The sequence below is a fragment of the Squalius cephalus genome, assembly GCF_949319135.1.
Source record: "Squalius cephalus genome assembly, chromosome: 13".
NCBI classification, from domain to species: domain Eukaryota; kingdom Metazoa; phylum Chordata; class Actinopteri; order Cypriniformes; family Leuciscidae; genus Squalius; species Squalius cephalus.
The window spans coordinates 35174152-35189514 of NC_137134.1; the positions used below are offsets into that span (position 1 = coordinate 35174152).

At 38.2% G+C, this 15363-nt stretch overlaps 1 protein-coding gene and 1 long non-coding RNA gene across 2 annotated transcripts in view; both read left to right on the forward strand.

Moving 5' to 3' along the window:
* Positions 1 to 15363, forward strand: part of LOC307169652 (uncharacterized protein) — a gene marked incomplete at its 3' end in the record, with an annotated part of 320630 nt that overhangs the window by 110866 nt on the left and 194401 nt on the right. The gene's annotated exons all lie outside the window — the stretch shown is intronic.
* On the forward strand, positions 11116 to 12203 carry LOC307170419. The gene is made up of 3 exons (XR_013823380.1): positions 11116 to 11256; positions 11985 to 12041; positions 12150 to 12203. It is a non-coding gene; the product is annotated as an uncharacterized lncRNA (long non-coding RNA).

Below are 15363 nucleotides of genomic sequence, written 5' to 3' on the forward strand. Positions count from 1 at the left end.
GCTGGACGGAAAGGAAACAGGAAAAGGAAACAGGAAAATGAGTGCTTGCCCAGGAGATTCTCACATTGCATCGCTGGATGAAAGAGAAAACATAAGTGCTCTACTGGGAAAGAGCTCACTCCGTCCACTGGGAGACCAATGCTCGCTGGACGGAAAGAGGAAACAGGAAAATGAGTGCTTGCCCGGGAGATTCTCACACTGCATCCGCTGTGAGACCAAATGCTCGCTGGATGAAGGAGAAAACGTAAGTGCTCTACCGGGAAAGTTCTCACTCCGTCCACTGAGAGACCAATGCTCGCTGGACAGAAAGAGGAGAGAGGAAAGAAGAGAAAGAAGGGATAGAGTGCTCTTTAATAGAGAAGTACTACAGAAGAGACATCACTGCTGCGGCAGTAGAAAAAATTAGCTGGAGAAACAGAGCTCCTGTGGGAGCAGAGGAGACATCACTGCTGTGGCAGTGGAGAAGATTAGCCAGAGTAAAAGAGCTCCAGTAGGAGCAGAGGACACGTCACTGCTGTGGCAGTGGAGAAGATTAGCCAGAGTAAAAGAGCTCCAGTAGGAGCAGAGGACACGTCACTGCTGTGGCAGTGGAGAAGATTAGCCAGAGTAAAAGAGCTCCAGTGGGAGCAGAGGAGACATCACTGCTGTGGCAGTGGAGAAGATTAGCCAGAGTAAAAGAGCTCCAGTGGGAGCAGAGGAGACATCACTGCTGTGACAGTGGAGACATTAGCCAGAGTAAAAGAGCTCCAGTAGGAGCAGAGGACACGTCACTGCTGTGGCAGTGGAGAAGATTAGCCAGAGTAAAAGAGCTCCAGTGGGAGGAAAGGAGACATCACTGCTGTGGCAGTGGAGAAGATTAGCCAGAGTAAAAGAGCTCCAGTGGGAGCAGAGGAGACATCACTGCTGTGACAGTGGAGACATTAGCCAGAGTAAAAGAGCTCCAGTGGGAGCAGAGGAGACATCACTGCTGTGGCAGTGGAGAAGATTAGCTAGAGTAAAAGAGCTCCAGTGGGAGCAGAGGAGACATCACTGCTGTGGCAGTGGAGAAGATTAGCTAGAGTAAAAGAGCTCCAGTGGGAGCAGAGGAGACATCACTGCTGTGGCAGTGGAGAAGATTAGCCAGAGTAAAAGAGCTCCAGTGGGAGCAGAGGAGACATCACTGCTGTGGCAGTGGAGAAGATTAGCCAGAGTAAAAGAGCTCCAGTGGGAGCAGAGGAGACATCACTGCTGTGGCAGTGGAGAAGATTAGCCAGAGTAAAAGAGCTCCAGTGGGAGCAGAGGAGACATCACTGCTGTGACAGTGGAGACATTAGCCAGAGTAAAAGAGCTCCAGTAGGAGCAGAGGACACGTCACTGCTGTGGCAGTGGAGAAGATTAGCCAGAGTAAAAGAGCTCCAGTGGGAGCAAAGGAGACATCACTGCTGTGGCAGTGGAGAAGATTAGCCAGAGTAAAAGAGCTCCAGTGGGAGCAGAGGAGACATCACTGCTGTGACAGTGGAGACATTAGCCAGAGTAAAAGAGCTCCAGTAGGAGCAGAGGACACGTCACTGCTGTGGCAGTGGAGAAGATTAGCCAGAGTAAAAGAGCTCCAGTGGGAGCAGAGGAGACATCACTGCTGTGACAGTGGAGACATTAGCCAGAGTAAAAGAGCTCCAGTAGGAGCAGAGGACACGTCACTGCTGTGGCAGTGGAGAAGATTAGCCAGAGTAAAAGAGCTCCAGTAGGAGCAGAGGAGACATCACTGCTGTGACAGTGGAGACATTAGCCAGAGTAAAAGAGCTCCAGTGGGAGCATAGGAGACATTACTGTTGCAATATTAGAGAAAACTTTGCCAGAGAAATTGAGCTCCTCCAGGACCGGAGGAGACATCACTGCTGCAGCAGTGGATAAACTTACCTGGAGAAACTGAGCTCCTGCGGTGTGTGGCTGAACAAAGGTAGGAGGAGAGTGGGGCTTAGCGAGCCGATGCTCGTCTTCTTGTGCTTTAGATCAAAGACGCGAGAAAAAAGGAGGCGAGATGAAATCCTTGCAGGATTATGCACATTGAAGTTTAAGTGACCGAGCAAAGATAACAGTTTGCGTTTAGAACAATTTTGATTGTCTGAAGTTTATTTAGTTAAGTACAAAAGAGACGGTTTATGGTAAAAGACGAAGCTTGCATAAATGTATGCATCTTGTATTTATTTAACTGTGTTTCAATTAAGGATTACTAAACACTTGTCATGAAACACATGCTTGTATAGCTTTTTATTTATTTTTATTTTTTTTAAATAATAATATATTTACGAGATTTTGCAGATAAATTGCAGGACAGTGTTAACGATAGGTTCTTAATGATTCTGTGATCAATCTGCACGTAACGTGTGACCTACTGATTATGTATGACAGTAAATCATTTGTACAGAAACAATTTAAAACGTGCATTCCCCCGATCAAAAATTTGTATACAGATGGCATGACTGGCTCGTGACTCAAACTACTGAAGCAAGCCAAGCTCAACCAAAACAGACACGAGAAAGGCCGAGCTGAGCACTCACTGAGTTGACCCGGCAAACGTTGAGTATGGACTGGCCGGTACTGAATCCGCGGCGCGGGCCTGCTGTGCGGCCTGACGAAAGAGGAAGACCCTTCCCCTCGCGTGAAGAGGGCGGCATTGCCTTACTAACCATTTCTCAATGGCGGGAATTATTGCATGGACCGGTGCAGAGAAATACGCGGAAGGAGATCGCGGATGTTTCGCCCGCGGTTATGATCCCGTTTGTCAAGCCTGACGCCCGCGATATTGGTCAGAGGATTGCGGCAGAGGTTCTTCAAAGACGAGAGGTTATTCATCGGACGGGAATCGCTCGATTCGGACCTGTTAGGACGATACTGTCGGACTACATGCTGCAAAAACTGTCAATGGAATGAGGTGAGACTGCTGAGTATATATACACCTCTTACCATTGATTGCTGAGTGCTCTCCACCTGTGTTAATTATCTGAACGTGCTCCTCCCGAACCTTGTTAATAAAACATCATATCTCACAGATAGTTGCTCAGAGGGAAGTCTCTGCTCCTGAGTATCCAGAATATGGATATGTCCAATATGTCCTGGCCTAAACTGGGTCAGACTGAGGGCGACTCCATACCAGACATTTTTGTCCCCAAAGCAAACTTGAAAGTGTGTGTCTACAGACTCATCCCCCATATTACTGTAGACTTCTAGGAGGGGAACTTACGCAAAGACCCCTGCTCCCAAAAAAGGCTCTTGCCTGATGAGCACTTCATAAAATGAGGTGGACTAATGCCGAAATAAGTCCTATAACCTCATTCAATTATGTTGTACAGCAGCTCTAAAAAGACAATAGTGCTGTTGTTCAGCTGAAGTCAGTTCAGTGTTGATTCAGTTCAGTTAATTTAATCAATTGTGAAATGAGTTCATTTCAGCTATGAAGCAAAACAGTGATGTCATCATCCAGCTCAGTTCAGTTCTCATCCGATAGTGTCAGTGCATTCAAGTCAATAATACTGCCGAATATTAAAGGACAATTCCAGTGAAAAATGGACCTAGGGGTAATTAACACATGGTTACCGAGTCGAACGTTCTCTGGGATGCGTTTTCAAGATAATCGAATGTAACGAGTTTTATCTCTAAAAACAGATTAGCTTATAACGCTAGTATATGGGGCATAGAATAAGTAAAAGTAAATCGCTAGTTAATACCACTAACAAGGCTCAAAATAGCCTCACACTAACACGGAAGCATAATGAGGGTCCCTACATGCAAACCGAAGCATTGAGAACTTTGTAAGTGTACAGTGTAACAATCACGAGGCTGGATGCAAATGCAAGTAAACGCTTTATTAGGCAAAAGGGAATAGATGCAGGTCAGGCGGACACAAACACAGATGGAAGGTGACGCAGGGACCTAGGTAGGCAACTTGGTGGTGGTGCTCGGTGATCCAGTGCAGTCAATCCTCTGTGGCAGTGCACGGTGATACAGTGCAGAAGTGCGGGAATCCAGACAGATGTCAATCACGAAGAAAATCCACAATCCAATGAACAGCACGGGAACAGGAACAGGATCACACACCGTGGAAACACCACAACGCTCTGACAACATGAGACACCAGTTACTGAACATATAAAGGCACAAACAAGTAGGGCTGTAGTCAACCAAAGAAATGCTTAGTCGACCAAAGTCATGTCCTGTGCAACGATTAGTCGACTAAAAAAAAAAAAACGCGATGTTTTGACATTTATTAAACATTAATAAAAAAAAAAAACATTTATTAAACAATTGTCATATAGAGCATTTATAAAACAACAACGAAAAAAAATCAATAATACATAAAACTATAATAATAATACAATTCTTTGAAAATTAAGTAATTTTTTTTTAACTGCAAAGTGAGGAGCTCTGTCCTAGGTCTATAGTGACAGTCACAATCGCGCACCTGACCACACCACACGCTACAAAAAATATAACTGCTAAAATTGCCAAATAATGAAAAAACCTAACAAAAGCTCTCATTTATACAGGCTGTAACTATATTCTTCTTTACTTTCAAAGCTATGGGTTAACTTTTGTCCAGCCGATCTAGGCGTTTTAAAACAAACACACAAAAAACTCAAATAGCCTAAAACACAATCCTAATAATAGGCTGTATAGAAGGAAGGCCTATAGGTTTATTTTCGTTTTGTTTTGTAATAAATAAGAAGCAAATACGGTATAACAGACAATATAATCGGGCGCCCGCGCGGTCACATTGCACGTTAACTGGAGCGCATCTCATCCTAACTTAACGAAACTAAGTGTATGCCTCACACAGACATGAGAAATAGGGGAGAGCGGGGCACAACCTAACGCTTTTTGACTTTCTCAGTTTGTGCAAATCTACTTATGGTTCAGAGTATTTATTTTTTCCCCACATTAATTTCCCACATGTCTAGTACAATTATGTGTTTTTGTTTTATTAATACAGTACATACTTTTTTCTTGATATAGCCCGAAAGAATGGAAGTGAAATGTGACAACATGCCTCATAGGTGGGGTACATTGTAACATGTGTGGGGCACATTGTAACATGACATATGGCAGCTTAAAATGTTATCTGATCTAATAAAAAAAATATACAAAACAAACTAAAATATTTTCTAAATAAAATACAATTAAAAAACTTTTTCATATAAAATAATGGCAATTTTTAATAATTAAATAGAAACTAATTTTTGAGTTTTGACTACGAACACATGAAAACACAGCTATACAACATAGTTCAAAACAAATAAATAATTAGTAATTTCTGGACATTGACTCTCAGTCTTTATTCACCCTTTTCTCACGTTTTCTCAATAAAATTAATAAAAGAATAGAATATAATAGCATATTTCTAATTGGGGCACATTGTAACGCAGTGTTACAACATGCCCCCGCCTGCACAACTGGGATTTAAACCCTGCTAGTGTCTTCTGCTAGTTAGCGAAGCATTAAAGAACTATCTCAACTGTTAGATAACATCTTGGAGATTAAAAATAATTTTAGATTTGTCTTATTTTAAATAAACACAAAAAATAGAGATGAAAAATTAACTTAAGTAAGAAATTTACTTTTGCTATGGTTTAATAAATGTCTATGGATATCTTCCAAAAAGAAAATAATTTTGGCGGATTTATTTATTTTTTCTATATAGTGTTGATATGGCAACTAGTAAATAAACAAAGTTCCGTCATCCAAGCATGTGCGGAAGTATTTAAAACAAGCGTGTTACAACTAACCCCGCGTTAGGTTGTGCCCCGCGCTCCCCTACATCAAATACACAAAGCTTGAAATGTCTTTAAACGAAATAATTCAAAAAGAAAAAACAAAATAGGCCACTCTCTGATTATGATCCATTATGTGCATTTCTCTCTGTAGGCTCGTTCACTACGGAGATGGCGATCGTCAACTTCCGACACTGTCAGAAAACACTAGTTTATTAATAAAAATCAATGCACTCGTCACCGGATTTATGCACATCTTGCTTGTTGCACGCACACATATTATGTCGAAATAACGAGATATTATGTTGAAATAACATAATAATAGCCTACATCTTTTAAAATATTTGATTGAATGCTGAATGTTGCGCTTGTTCAATTTAATAATAATTTAAACAATTTAATAACTCCGCTTCGCGTCGTGACCGCATTACCACCTCGGGTGTGCAATATTTTTCTAATAATTCAACGGCCTGTCGTCAATTATTCCTTACTTGTTCCGTTACCTCCAACCCCCGTTTTAAATCGCCGGATCCTTTCCTTTGCGCTCCGGGACCTCCCACTTTACAAATTAAGCACTGGTTCTAACTGAATGAATACAGCAAAACTACCTATATTCGTTACTGAGCGCGAAGCAGCAGTGCAGCCAGCCACAGGTGCGGTTCCCGAGTGTTCTACGTGATGCTCTAAACTGTGGCGCTGTTACAAAATATCCTAAATTAAAGCATTTAAAGTTGGGGATAAAACATAGGCTAATTATATTTAGAATACAGTAATATATAACTGCTTACAAAGGAATAAATATCAAGGAGTAAATCAATGAAAATTTCTTTATTGGTGAAAAAAAAAAAATATATATATATATGCAACTGGTCGACCAATGAGAATGTCAGTCGACCAAGACGGCATCGACCGATTAGTCGACTAAACGACTAAAGTTGACAGCCCTACAAACAAGTGGGTACAGCTGATGCTGTAATCAGCAGTGATCAGAGACCACGCCCACAGACACACACACACAGCACGTAGGACGAGAGAGAGACGGTGGATTCATGAACTGTGACATACAGACAGTTTAATAAGAAGATACTTTATAAAGACAGTACATTACGCTTATACAGGCAGGAGCCATCTTGGAAAACAGTCTTGACTAGTCGAGTCACGAATGCCGTGCTAGTGTATTTTGATATTCCAGTTATTATCAACTGGCCAGAACTGTGAGACTGCAGTGGATGTGAAGAACTATAAAGTGCTGAGGAGCGAAACCATTCAGGGATTTGTTAGTAATCAGCAGGAATTTAAAATGTATGCGGTGTTGAGTTTATCATTTTTATTTTACCTGTACAAACATCTGTGTGTCTGGTTTGATCTGTCGGTGGATAAACAGCTTCTGCTGGATGTTTGTCGTCTCTGTGTGTGTCAGTAGTTTGTGGCTGAAGCGTTTCTTCATTTTCTCTCCTGCTAATAAGAAGCTCACAATCTTCCACTCCACACAAAACATCTTTACACTGAAATAAAGTGAATCCATCAACAGTCAAATAAGAGTCACAGGTCAGAGGTCAAATATGATTGACAGCTCACAGCACTAAATAACACACCAGTAGATACAGATATCTAATCCAATATTTCACTCTTCTGCTATTAGTTTTCATTCAGGGCCAGAATTCATTTGAAAATGTAAGATCAGCAAAAGCTTGTTGATTTTCGTGATGTTAAAGGAGACGGATGTGTGAGCGGAAACTAACTGAGGTTGGGGGAGGATTCACACACAACCAGATAAATATCTCAGTTCAGTCTTTCAGATCAATCTGAGTGTTTCAGACATTAAGAGTTACTATCGTGGGCTTTTCAGTGAACCGATGAAGAAAATGTTCCTCAAATTAGTTTTGCTCTGTTTGTGTTTGTGGCGTCTGGATGGTGAGTTTTAAATGTGTTTTTCTGGTTTCAGTTGTTTCTGTTCTGATGTGATAAATTACTGGTTAAATTAGTCAGAAAGGATTAACATTCACTGTTATTCTCGTATAGAAACAAATAATGTGTTTGTTTGCTGAGAGAAAACTCTCTTATTTGAGATTAGTCACTTATAAAACTGTTTAACTATTTCTCTTTTCATTCATCATCTTTTGTCTTTGAACTTCTGCAGAATATTTATCACTTCACATTTACATGATTAAAAGTATTTTAGTGAAGCTTCATCAAACCAACATCAAGTGATTTTAAAGCTTTAATCTGTGAAAAACTCTGTTCTTCAGGAGTGTTTGGTGATGAAGTGAAGTCAGTGTCAGAGTGGGAAGGAGATTCAGTCTCTCTAAACTCTGATCTTACTGAAATGAAGGATGATGATGTGATTCAGTGGAGGTTTGGAGATGAATGGACTGTAATAGCAGAAATCAATGTAACGGCCAACAGAATCACTGTATATGATGATGTTCTTGATGGGAGATTCAGAGACAGACTGAAGCTGGACAATCAAACTGGATCTCTGACCATCACAAACACCAGAACTGAACATGCTGGAGATTATAAACTACAGATCAACAGTGAGATCAAGAGGTTCAGGCTCTATGTCTACAGTGAGTAAACCTTTTGAGTGATACTGGAATGTTCAGTGATGTCACATAACTGTCAGATTCAAACTCTTCAGACAATTTGAACTGCGGCGCAAGCAAACATGGCGGCGCCATCTCACATTTTAAATCAAGATCATGACGGTTCGCCATGGAAACAATAATGGGGAAATGTTTTAAAATAAATGTCGCCTTGATAAACTCACCCAGTCAGAATCACGCGTGAAAGGGTTAAATAGCCTATTGGTTTCACCTGTTTTTAATGACAATTAAATTAAATATATATATATTTTCGTTGTTTTATGATATTGTTTATTTCAGTCACTCTAAACTCTGATCTTAGTAATAGTAGTTTATAGTAATCATCAGGATTTTTAAATGTATGCAATGTTTGATAGAGAGCAAACGCAGTGTTGACAGAGCCGGGCTAATATGATCACACTTCCTGGTTCTAGTAAGAGCTCGAGCTGCTGGAGTTTGCTTGGTAACGCTTTAGATTACAGCCCGCAAAGAACTGCGTATTTAAAACTCATTTACAGTGTAACTTTCTGTAATTATAGTGTACCTACAACATGTAAAGTTTTAGGAATAAAGGGGTAATAACCAGAGGAATTAACAAATTATTTATACTCTCTGTATTTTGAAAGTTAGGGGTAATTATGATACTATTATGATAAAACAATCTTACATTTGGGAGAAATTTAGTGAGAACATACACTGCAAACCTTTTTGTAATAACGGTATACCAATACATATAAAAATGATAGGGTATATCTGCATTTATACAGGACTTTCTTTTAACAAAAGTGCACTGAGAACTAAAACTATTGCAACTTTTGCTTAAATACTGGAGAAATATACTCTTGTTCATGTAGTTACAGGGTAAGTGTGACTTCTGCGGGCTGGACATTTAAGTGGTGCTTGTTACTCTTTTCCTCCATTAAGTTAATACTAACACTTTCTTTTCTTTTTCTCTTCTATCAGATCAAGTTTGAATTCAAAACTCAGTTATTATAGATTGATTAAATAAAATAATATAAATATGAAGCTCAGATACTCAACAGCATTAGTTTTAGTGTGACATTAAACATTAAAGTAAAATAGTTTTAGTTATTGTTTCATATATAAATCTATTTCTCTTTTCATTCATCATCTTTTGTCTTTGAACTGCAGTAGAATATTATTAATGTCATGTTTAAATGATTAAAAGTATTTTAGTGAAGCTTCATCAAACCAACATCAAGTTGATTTTAAAGCTTTAATCTGTGAAAAACTCTGTTCTTCAGGAGTGTTTGGTGTGTTTGTGATGAAGGGAGATTCAGTCTCTCTAAACTCTGGTCTTACTGAAATGAAGGATGATGATGTGATTCAGTGGAGGTTTGGAGATGAAAACACTTTAATAGCTGAAATCAATAAACGGGCCGACAGAATCACTGTATATGATGATGTTCTTGATGGGAGATTCAGAGACAGACTGAAGCTGGACAATCAAACTGGATCTCTGACCATCACAAACACCAGAACTGAACAGACAGGAGATTATTATTATCTACAGATCAACAGTGAGAGAAAGAGATTCAGTCTTGCTGTCATTGGTGAGTTAAATATCAGTTTCACTTGTTTTATATTTTATTCAGCACAAAGATAAAATTAATAATGCAACAATAATTTTGCTGTGGGTTTTTAATGATGATATTAATTTCAATTTTAAATTTCAAACTATTTACTTTTATAAATCATTAACTGTGTGTGTGTGCGTGTGCGTGTCTGTGTGTGTGTGTGTGTGTGTGTGTGTGTGTGTTTGTGTGTTTGTGTGTTTGTGCATGTTTGGTGATTCAGTTCTGGAGTCAGTGATGGAGGGAGATTCAGTCTCTCTAAACTCTGGTCTTACTGAAATGAAGGATGATGATGTGGTTCTGTGGAGGTTTGGAGATGAAGACACTGTAATAGCTGAAATCAATAAACTGGTCGACAGAATCACTGTATATGATGATGTTCTTGATGGGATATTCAGAGACAGACTGAAGCTGGACAATCAAACTGGATCTCTGACCATCACAAACACCAGAGCTGAACATGCTGGAGATTATAAAGTGCTGATGATTACAAGAATACTGTCATTAAAATCATTCAGAGTTTCTGTCTATGGTGAGTAAAGATCATCAGTGAGATCAAGAGATTCAGTCTCTCTGTCTTTACGTTTACAACTGTTTTTTAATGATTTTTTTTTTTGCTACATCGACAGAACACCGGCTGTCCTCAAAACTCAGACAGGCTTAGATTAGGCCTGTCGCGATAAATAATCAGAAATATTGTTACTCAATCATTCACAAATTATAATATAATGATTTAAGTGGTGTAAAGCCATTTCATATCTTGTTGTGAGGGACAGAAGAAATTTTACATCGTTAAATTAAAGTTTGCGCTAACTCGTCTTCCCTCTGTTGCAGCTGTCAATCATTTGATCCATTCAGCATTCAAACAGCGCGTCGCGGTAAAACTCCTCGTCTACCAAATTTAATAATCGTGACAACCCAAGTTCAGATACCTATTTTCCAAGCAGGATTTTACCACCTTCAACTCATTTTTGATACAGGAAAAACCCTAAAATAGTATATAATTGTTACTATCGGTAGAGATTGTAACGTTATACATTGCGTGTATACATTTCGTTCATTGAGTGGATTGCATAAGTTTCTGACATTTGATTGATGTAGAAACATTGGTGAATGAGAAAAAATAAAGTAGCAATAGTGGTTAGTTAATACTTTAAAATGAGTCAAGCAACAGTTAAGTTGGTGTGATTATGCTTCAAATCAAATGACAAGTTTGCATTCTGTTTAAGCCACGTGAGTGACCACGGACGACCACGCACGGACAAAATTCTTCTCGACCATCATCTTCTTTTGCTGCAGGATAACCTCATGGTGGACACAAAATTACATATGGTGAGTAATCTTACAAATTAAGTTAAGTTTGTTTCTATCATACATTTATAATCACATGAGGATCAGTTAACTGATTAATGCAAACGTGTTTTATCAAATAATTCAAAGTTTGAATTCAAAGTGGACATCAGAGAATTTACACTTTATCAATATATTGCACAGCACTGAATTGAGTTCTTTTTAGTGTCATATGGCGTTTGAATGGTCATAGATATTTTATTTTAATTGAAAATGTCTACCTAGTCAAGTATTCACTTTAACACATTTGGTTGTGTCTTAAACATTTGCCAAAAAATCGAGTTTGTCTTTGTTGGTATGTGTGTTAATTCTTAAAGTGACAGTAGCCTCATATATACATACTACTGTATAACCTTAAAAGAATAAATATATGGTAAATACTTGATTGATCAATTACGTTGTTGAAGTTTTAACACACTGCAGTAGGTTCCGATTACGTCATAAAAGTTTAAACATGCATACATGCACGCAATGACCTATTACATAATACGTTACACAAAATACATTATTTTATGAAATCTGTATGACATGACATCTTTGCAACTTTGAAAATAATTATTGATAAACGTTCAAATTACACCAACTTATTTAACGTATTATTTATAAATATCTAAACTTGCACAATTTTTGGCTCTTAGGTGCAAAAGCATATCCATGCATTTTAATATTCTTTATGAAAGTTGGTGATTGCTGTGTTTCTCTTTTTTAAGATACAGATGTTGAAAGACAACAGTTTGGAGTCATTGTAGTCCAGTCAGAAGATAACGGTAAGTAATTGGTCTCTTTTTGGTAAGAGCAGTTGAATTTATGAATTAACTCTCTGAGTAAGAATTGTTTCCTTTTTTTTTTTTTTTTTTTGCTTGTGTGTCTTTCAGATTGGCCAGAAAGATGAAGCACAGAGAGAACTTGGACAGTTTTTGTGCTATGTGCTTGTCCATAGTATTTTTTTTTCCTACTATGGAAGTCAATGGGGTCCATCAACTGTTTGGTTACCGACATTTTTCAAAATATCTTCTTTTGTGTTCAGCAGAAAAAAGAAATTCATACAGGTTTGAAACAACTTGAGGGTGAGTAAATGATGACCGAATTTTAATTTTTGGGCGAACTATCCCTTTAATGGAGTGTAATAGGCATGCACTCCGCACCCCTAATCCTAACCAAGGGGTTTACAGTGCGCAGCATATGCACGCAAAAAAAATTTTTTTGGCATATAAATGGCACGAGAAATAAAATTTGTGGTATAGATACGCACTTTCATGAGATCGTGTTTCATAATCTGCTACTGGGCCGGCCCTCTGTCAAATTTTAAAACCCAGTGTGGCCCTTGAGCCAAAAAGTTTGCCCACCCCTGGTCTAAGCACTCCCCTGGACATCAGCATTGTCATTGATGGTATTGAGGTTTTACATGAGTTGTCCTCAGTTGCATCTGCTTGTGCCATGATGTTTGGAATCACGTACTGAGAACTTGAGGTATCCTGAAGTACTTAAATATACCTTTGAGGCCTTTCAAAAAATTGTCATGGACATAGCGAAGATGCAAATGGATTTTAAAGGGTTAATTCATCCAAAAATGAAAATTCTGTCAGTATTTACTCACCCTCAAGTTGTTCCATCCCTGTAAGACTTTCGTTCATCTTCTTGACATGTTCACAAAAGCAACACAACGCTTGCGCAAGAACTGAGAAGATGCCGCAGATGGGTCTCGATGTAGTGTTTAAAATGGTTCTAAAGTGTGCATTTACTGGATGTCCGAATCGTGAAAAACCAACGAGAAAACGTATAAGTTCCTTGCCAATGCTGCTAAATGAATGGCTTACCTTTCAGCCTTTCCCATCAAATGATCGTGAGCGTCATCTTCTCAGTTCTCGCGCATGTGTCGTGGTGCTCTCGTGAGCTCACTCAAGACCCAAACTCAAGAAAATTAATAGTTGAATAAAGTTGAAAGTTTTGTTTGTTTTTTGTACACAAAAAGTATTCTCGTCGCTTGATAAACTTAAGGTTGATCCACTGTAGTCACTTGGACTATTTTAACAATGTCTTTACTAACTTGTCTTGGCCGGCAGAATGAAATTACATAGCAACCTATGAAGGAGTGAGACAGCTCTCAGATCTCATTGAAAATATTTTAATTTGGTGAACTAACCCTTTAAATGTTCCTGCATGTCATGTCTTTTAAGGAGCTTTCAATGTTGATTTGTTTCAATGTTTTTTTTTTTTTTCAATGAATTGATGTTACATTGGATGATTTATCAATGCCATATTAAGGGCTTTTCAATGTTTTCTGTTACATTCCTAAATTTAATGCAAGATAATCTGAAATGTCAAGTGACAATTTTACTATAGCAAATGGAATTGATGTATACATTTATTGATGGATGTTTTTTTTGTTGTTGTACAAAATTACATTGTTGACGGTTTTATTATTGAATGTATTTTTTTATTTATTTATTAAGTCATGCACTAAAACGGTTTCAGTATTGACTTTTGTAAATCAAATGCATCACATGTTTTAACAAGTGGAAATTCTGGTTTCTGTGAGTTTGTTGGAAGATTGCACTAAATAAACAGTTAAATGTTTGATTCCAGAGTGTAAAAGGCTTATTTTTTCAGACAAAAATTTGGTGATATTTCATGTTTGTAATTTTGTTTTGTGTTTATTTTGATATTTAATATATAAAAGTTTTAAAAATTAAGTTAATCCAAATAATAATTTTTAATTTAATGCTAATTAAACAAATCTCTTTGGTTGAAAGAGTATTTTTACTTTAAGTTGACTATGGAAATGTGATTTGAGTAAATTAATTTTTTTAAGTTGAGATAAAGTAAACCGATTACTTGTAACAAGTTGAAGTAATTTTTTTACTTTGATCCAACGACTCATTTTTTTCAGTGTAGTGTTCATGGGAATGTTTCTTTCTGAAAAGGGGATTGACCGACCGCTGAAAGGGTTCATGCTGTGGTTGAGGCCAGAGAAACACAGAAGTTGGCTTCACCATCACAGGGCTAGAGATTCACAGCTTGAGGTGGAGCAGCAAGATCTGATAGGACAAGAAAAGACCAAGATACATAAACTATTGTCCAAAAAGAAAATATAGCTGCGAGCAGCGATTACGGGCCCAAGCCGGTGGCACCGCAACCCCGGTGCCTTTAGTTACCTAAAGGCACCGGGGTGGCGGTACCGCCGGCTTGGGCCCTCCATCGCTGCTCGCAGCTATATTTATATATATATATATATATATATATATATATATATATATATATATATTAGTGGTGGGCCGTTATCGGCGTTAACGCGCTGCGTTAACGCGAGACTCTTATCGCGCGATAAAAAAAATATCGCCGTTAATCTATTCCCCAAATTGGGTTGGGAGATGGCTCTACTACACAAGCTATGATGACGCAATCTACCCGCGGCCGCGAGGTAAACCCGGCTGCAACGCATATTCGTCGTCATCTTAAGTAAACACGGCTGAAAGTGAAAGCTGCAACATCCATTATTTGGACTTGGTTCGGATTTAAGCCGTCCGACAAACAGCAGCAAACTATCCGAGTGTGTGTGGTAACGGTTCGGTAAGTTAACACGACTAATCCGTTCTACCACCTCAAATTCAAAACGAAACTGAAACTGATATCACTGAATACCAGCGCGCGCGTATTATTCTCAATCCAATATATTTTAGTGGTGTAACGTTAACACATAATCTCTGTCTACGCCCGATTTTAAGAATCGTTGTTGTGTTTCTTTTTAACTGAAAAGACATCAGTTAGACAATATTATAACTTTAAATTTGGGGTTTCATAAGCTCAAAGCTATAATAAACATTAGACCTACTTAAGATCTCTGCAGCTAGTGTACTTAAATTTTATTTATCTGCAAAATTATCTTGTATACTTACAGTTTTGCACAATATATGTTCTCAAAACTACATATACCCTTTAAAAAAAAAAATTAGCAGTTGTTTAGCAGGGTCTGTGTAACCTGTTCTGTAATGGTTTTATTATAATATACTCTATATTGTTATCGCAAGAGGCTGCAATGTATATCAAAATATAGATTTTAGGCCATATCGCCCATCCCTAATTGATATA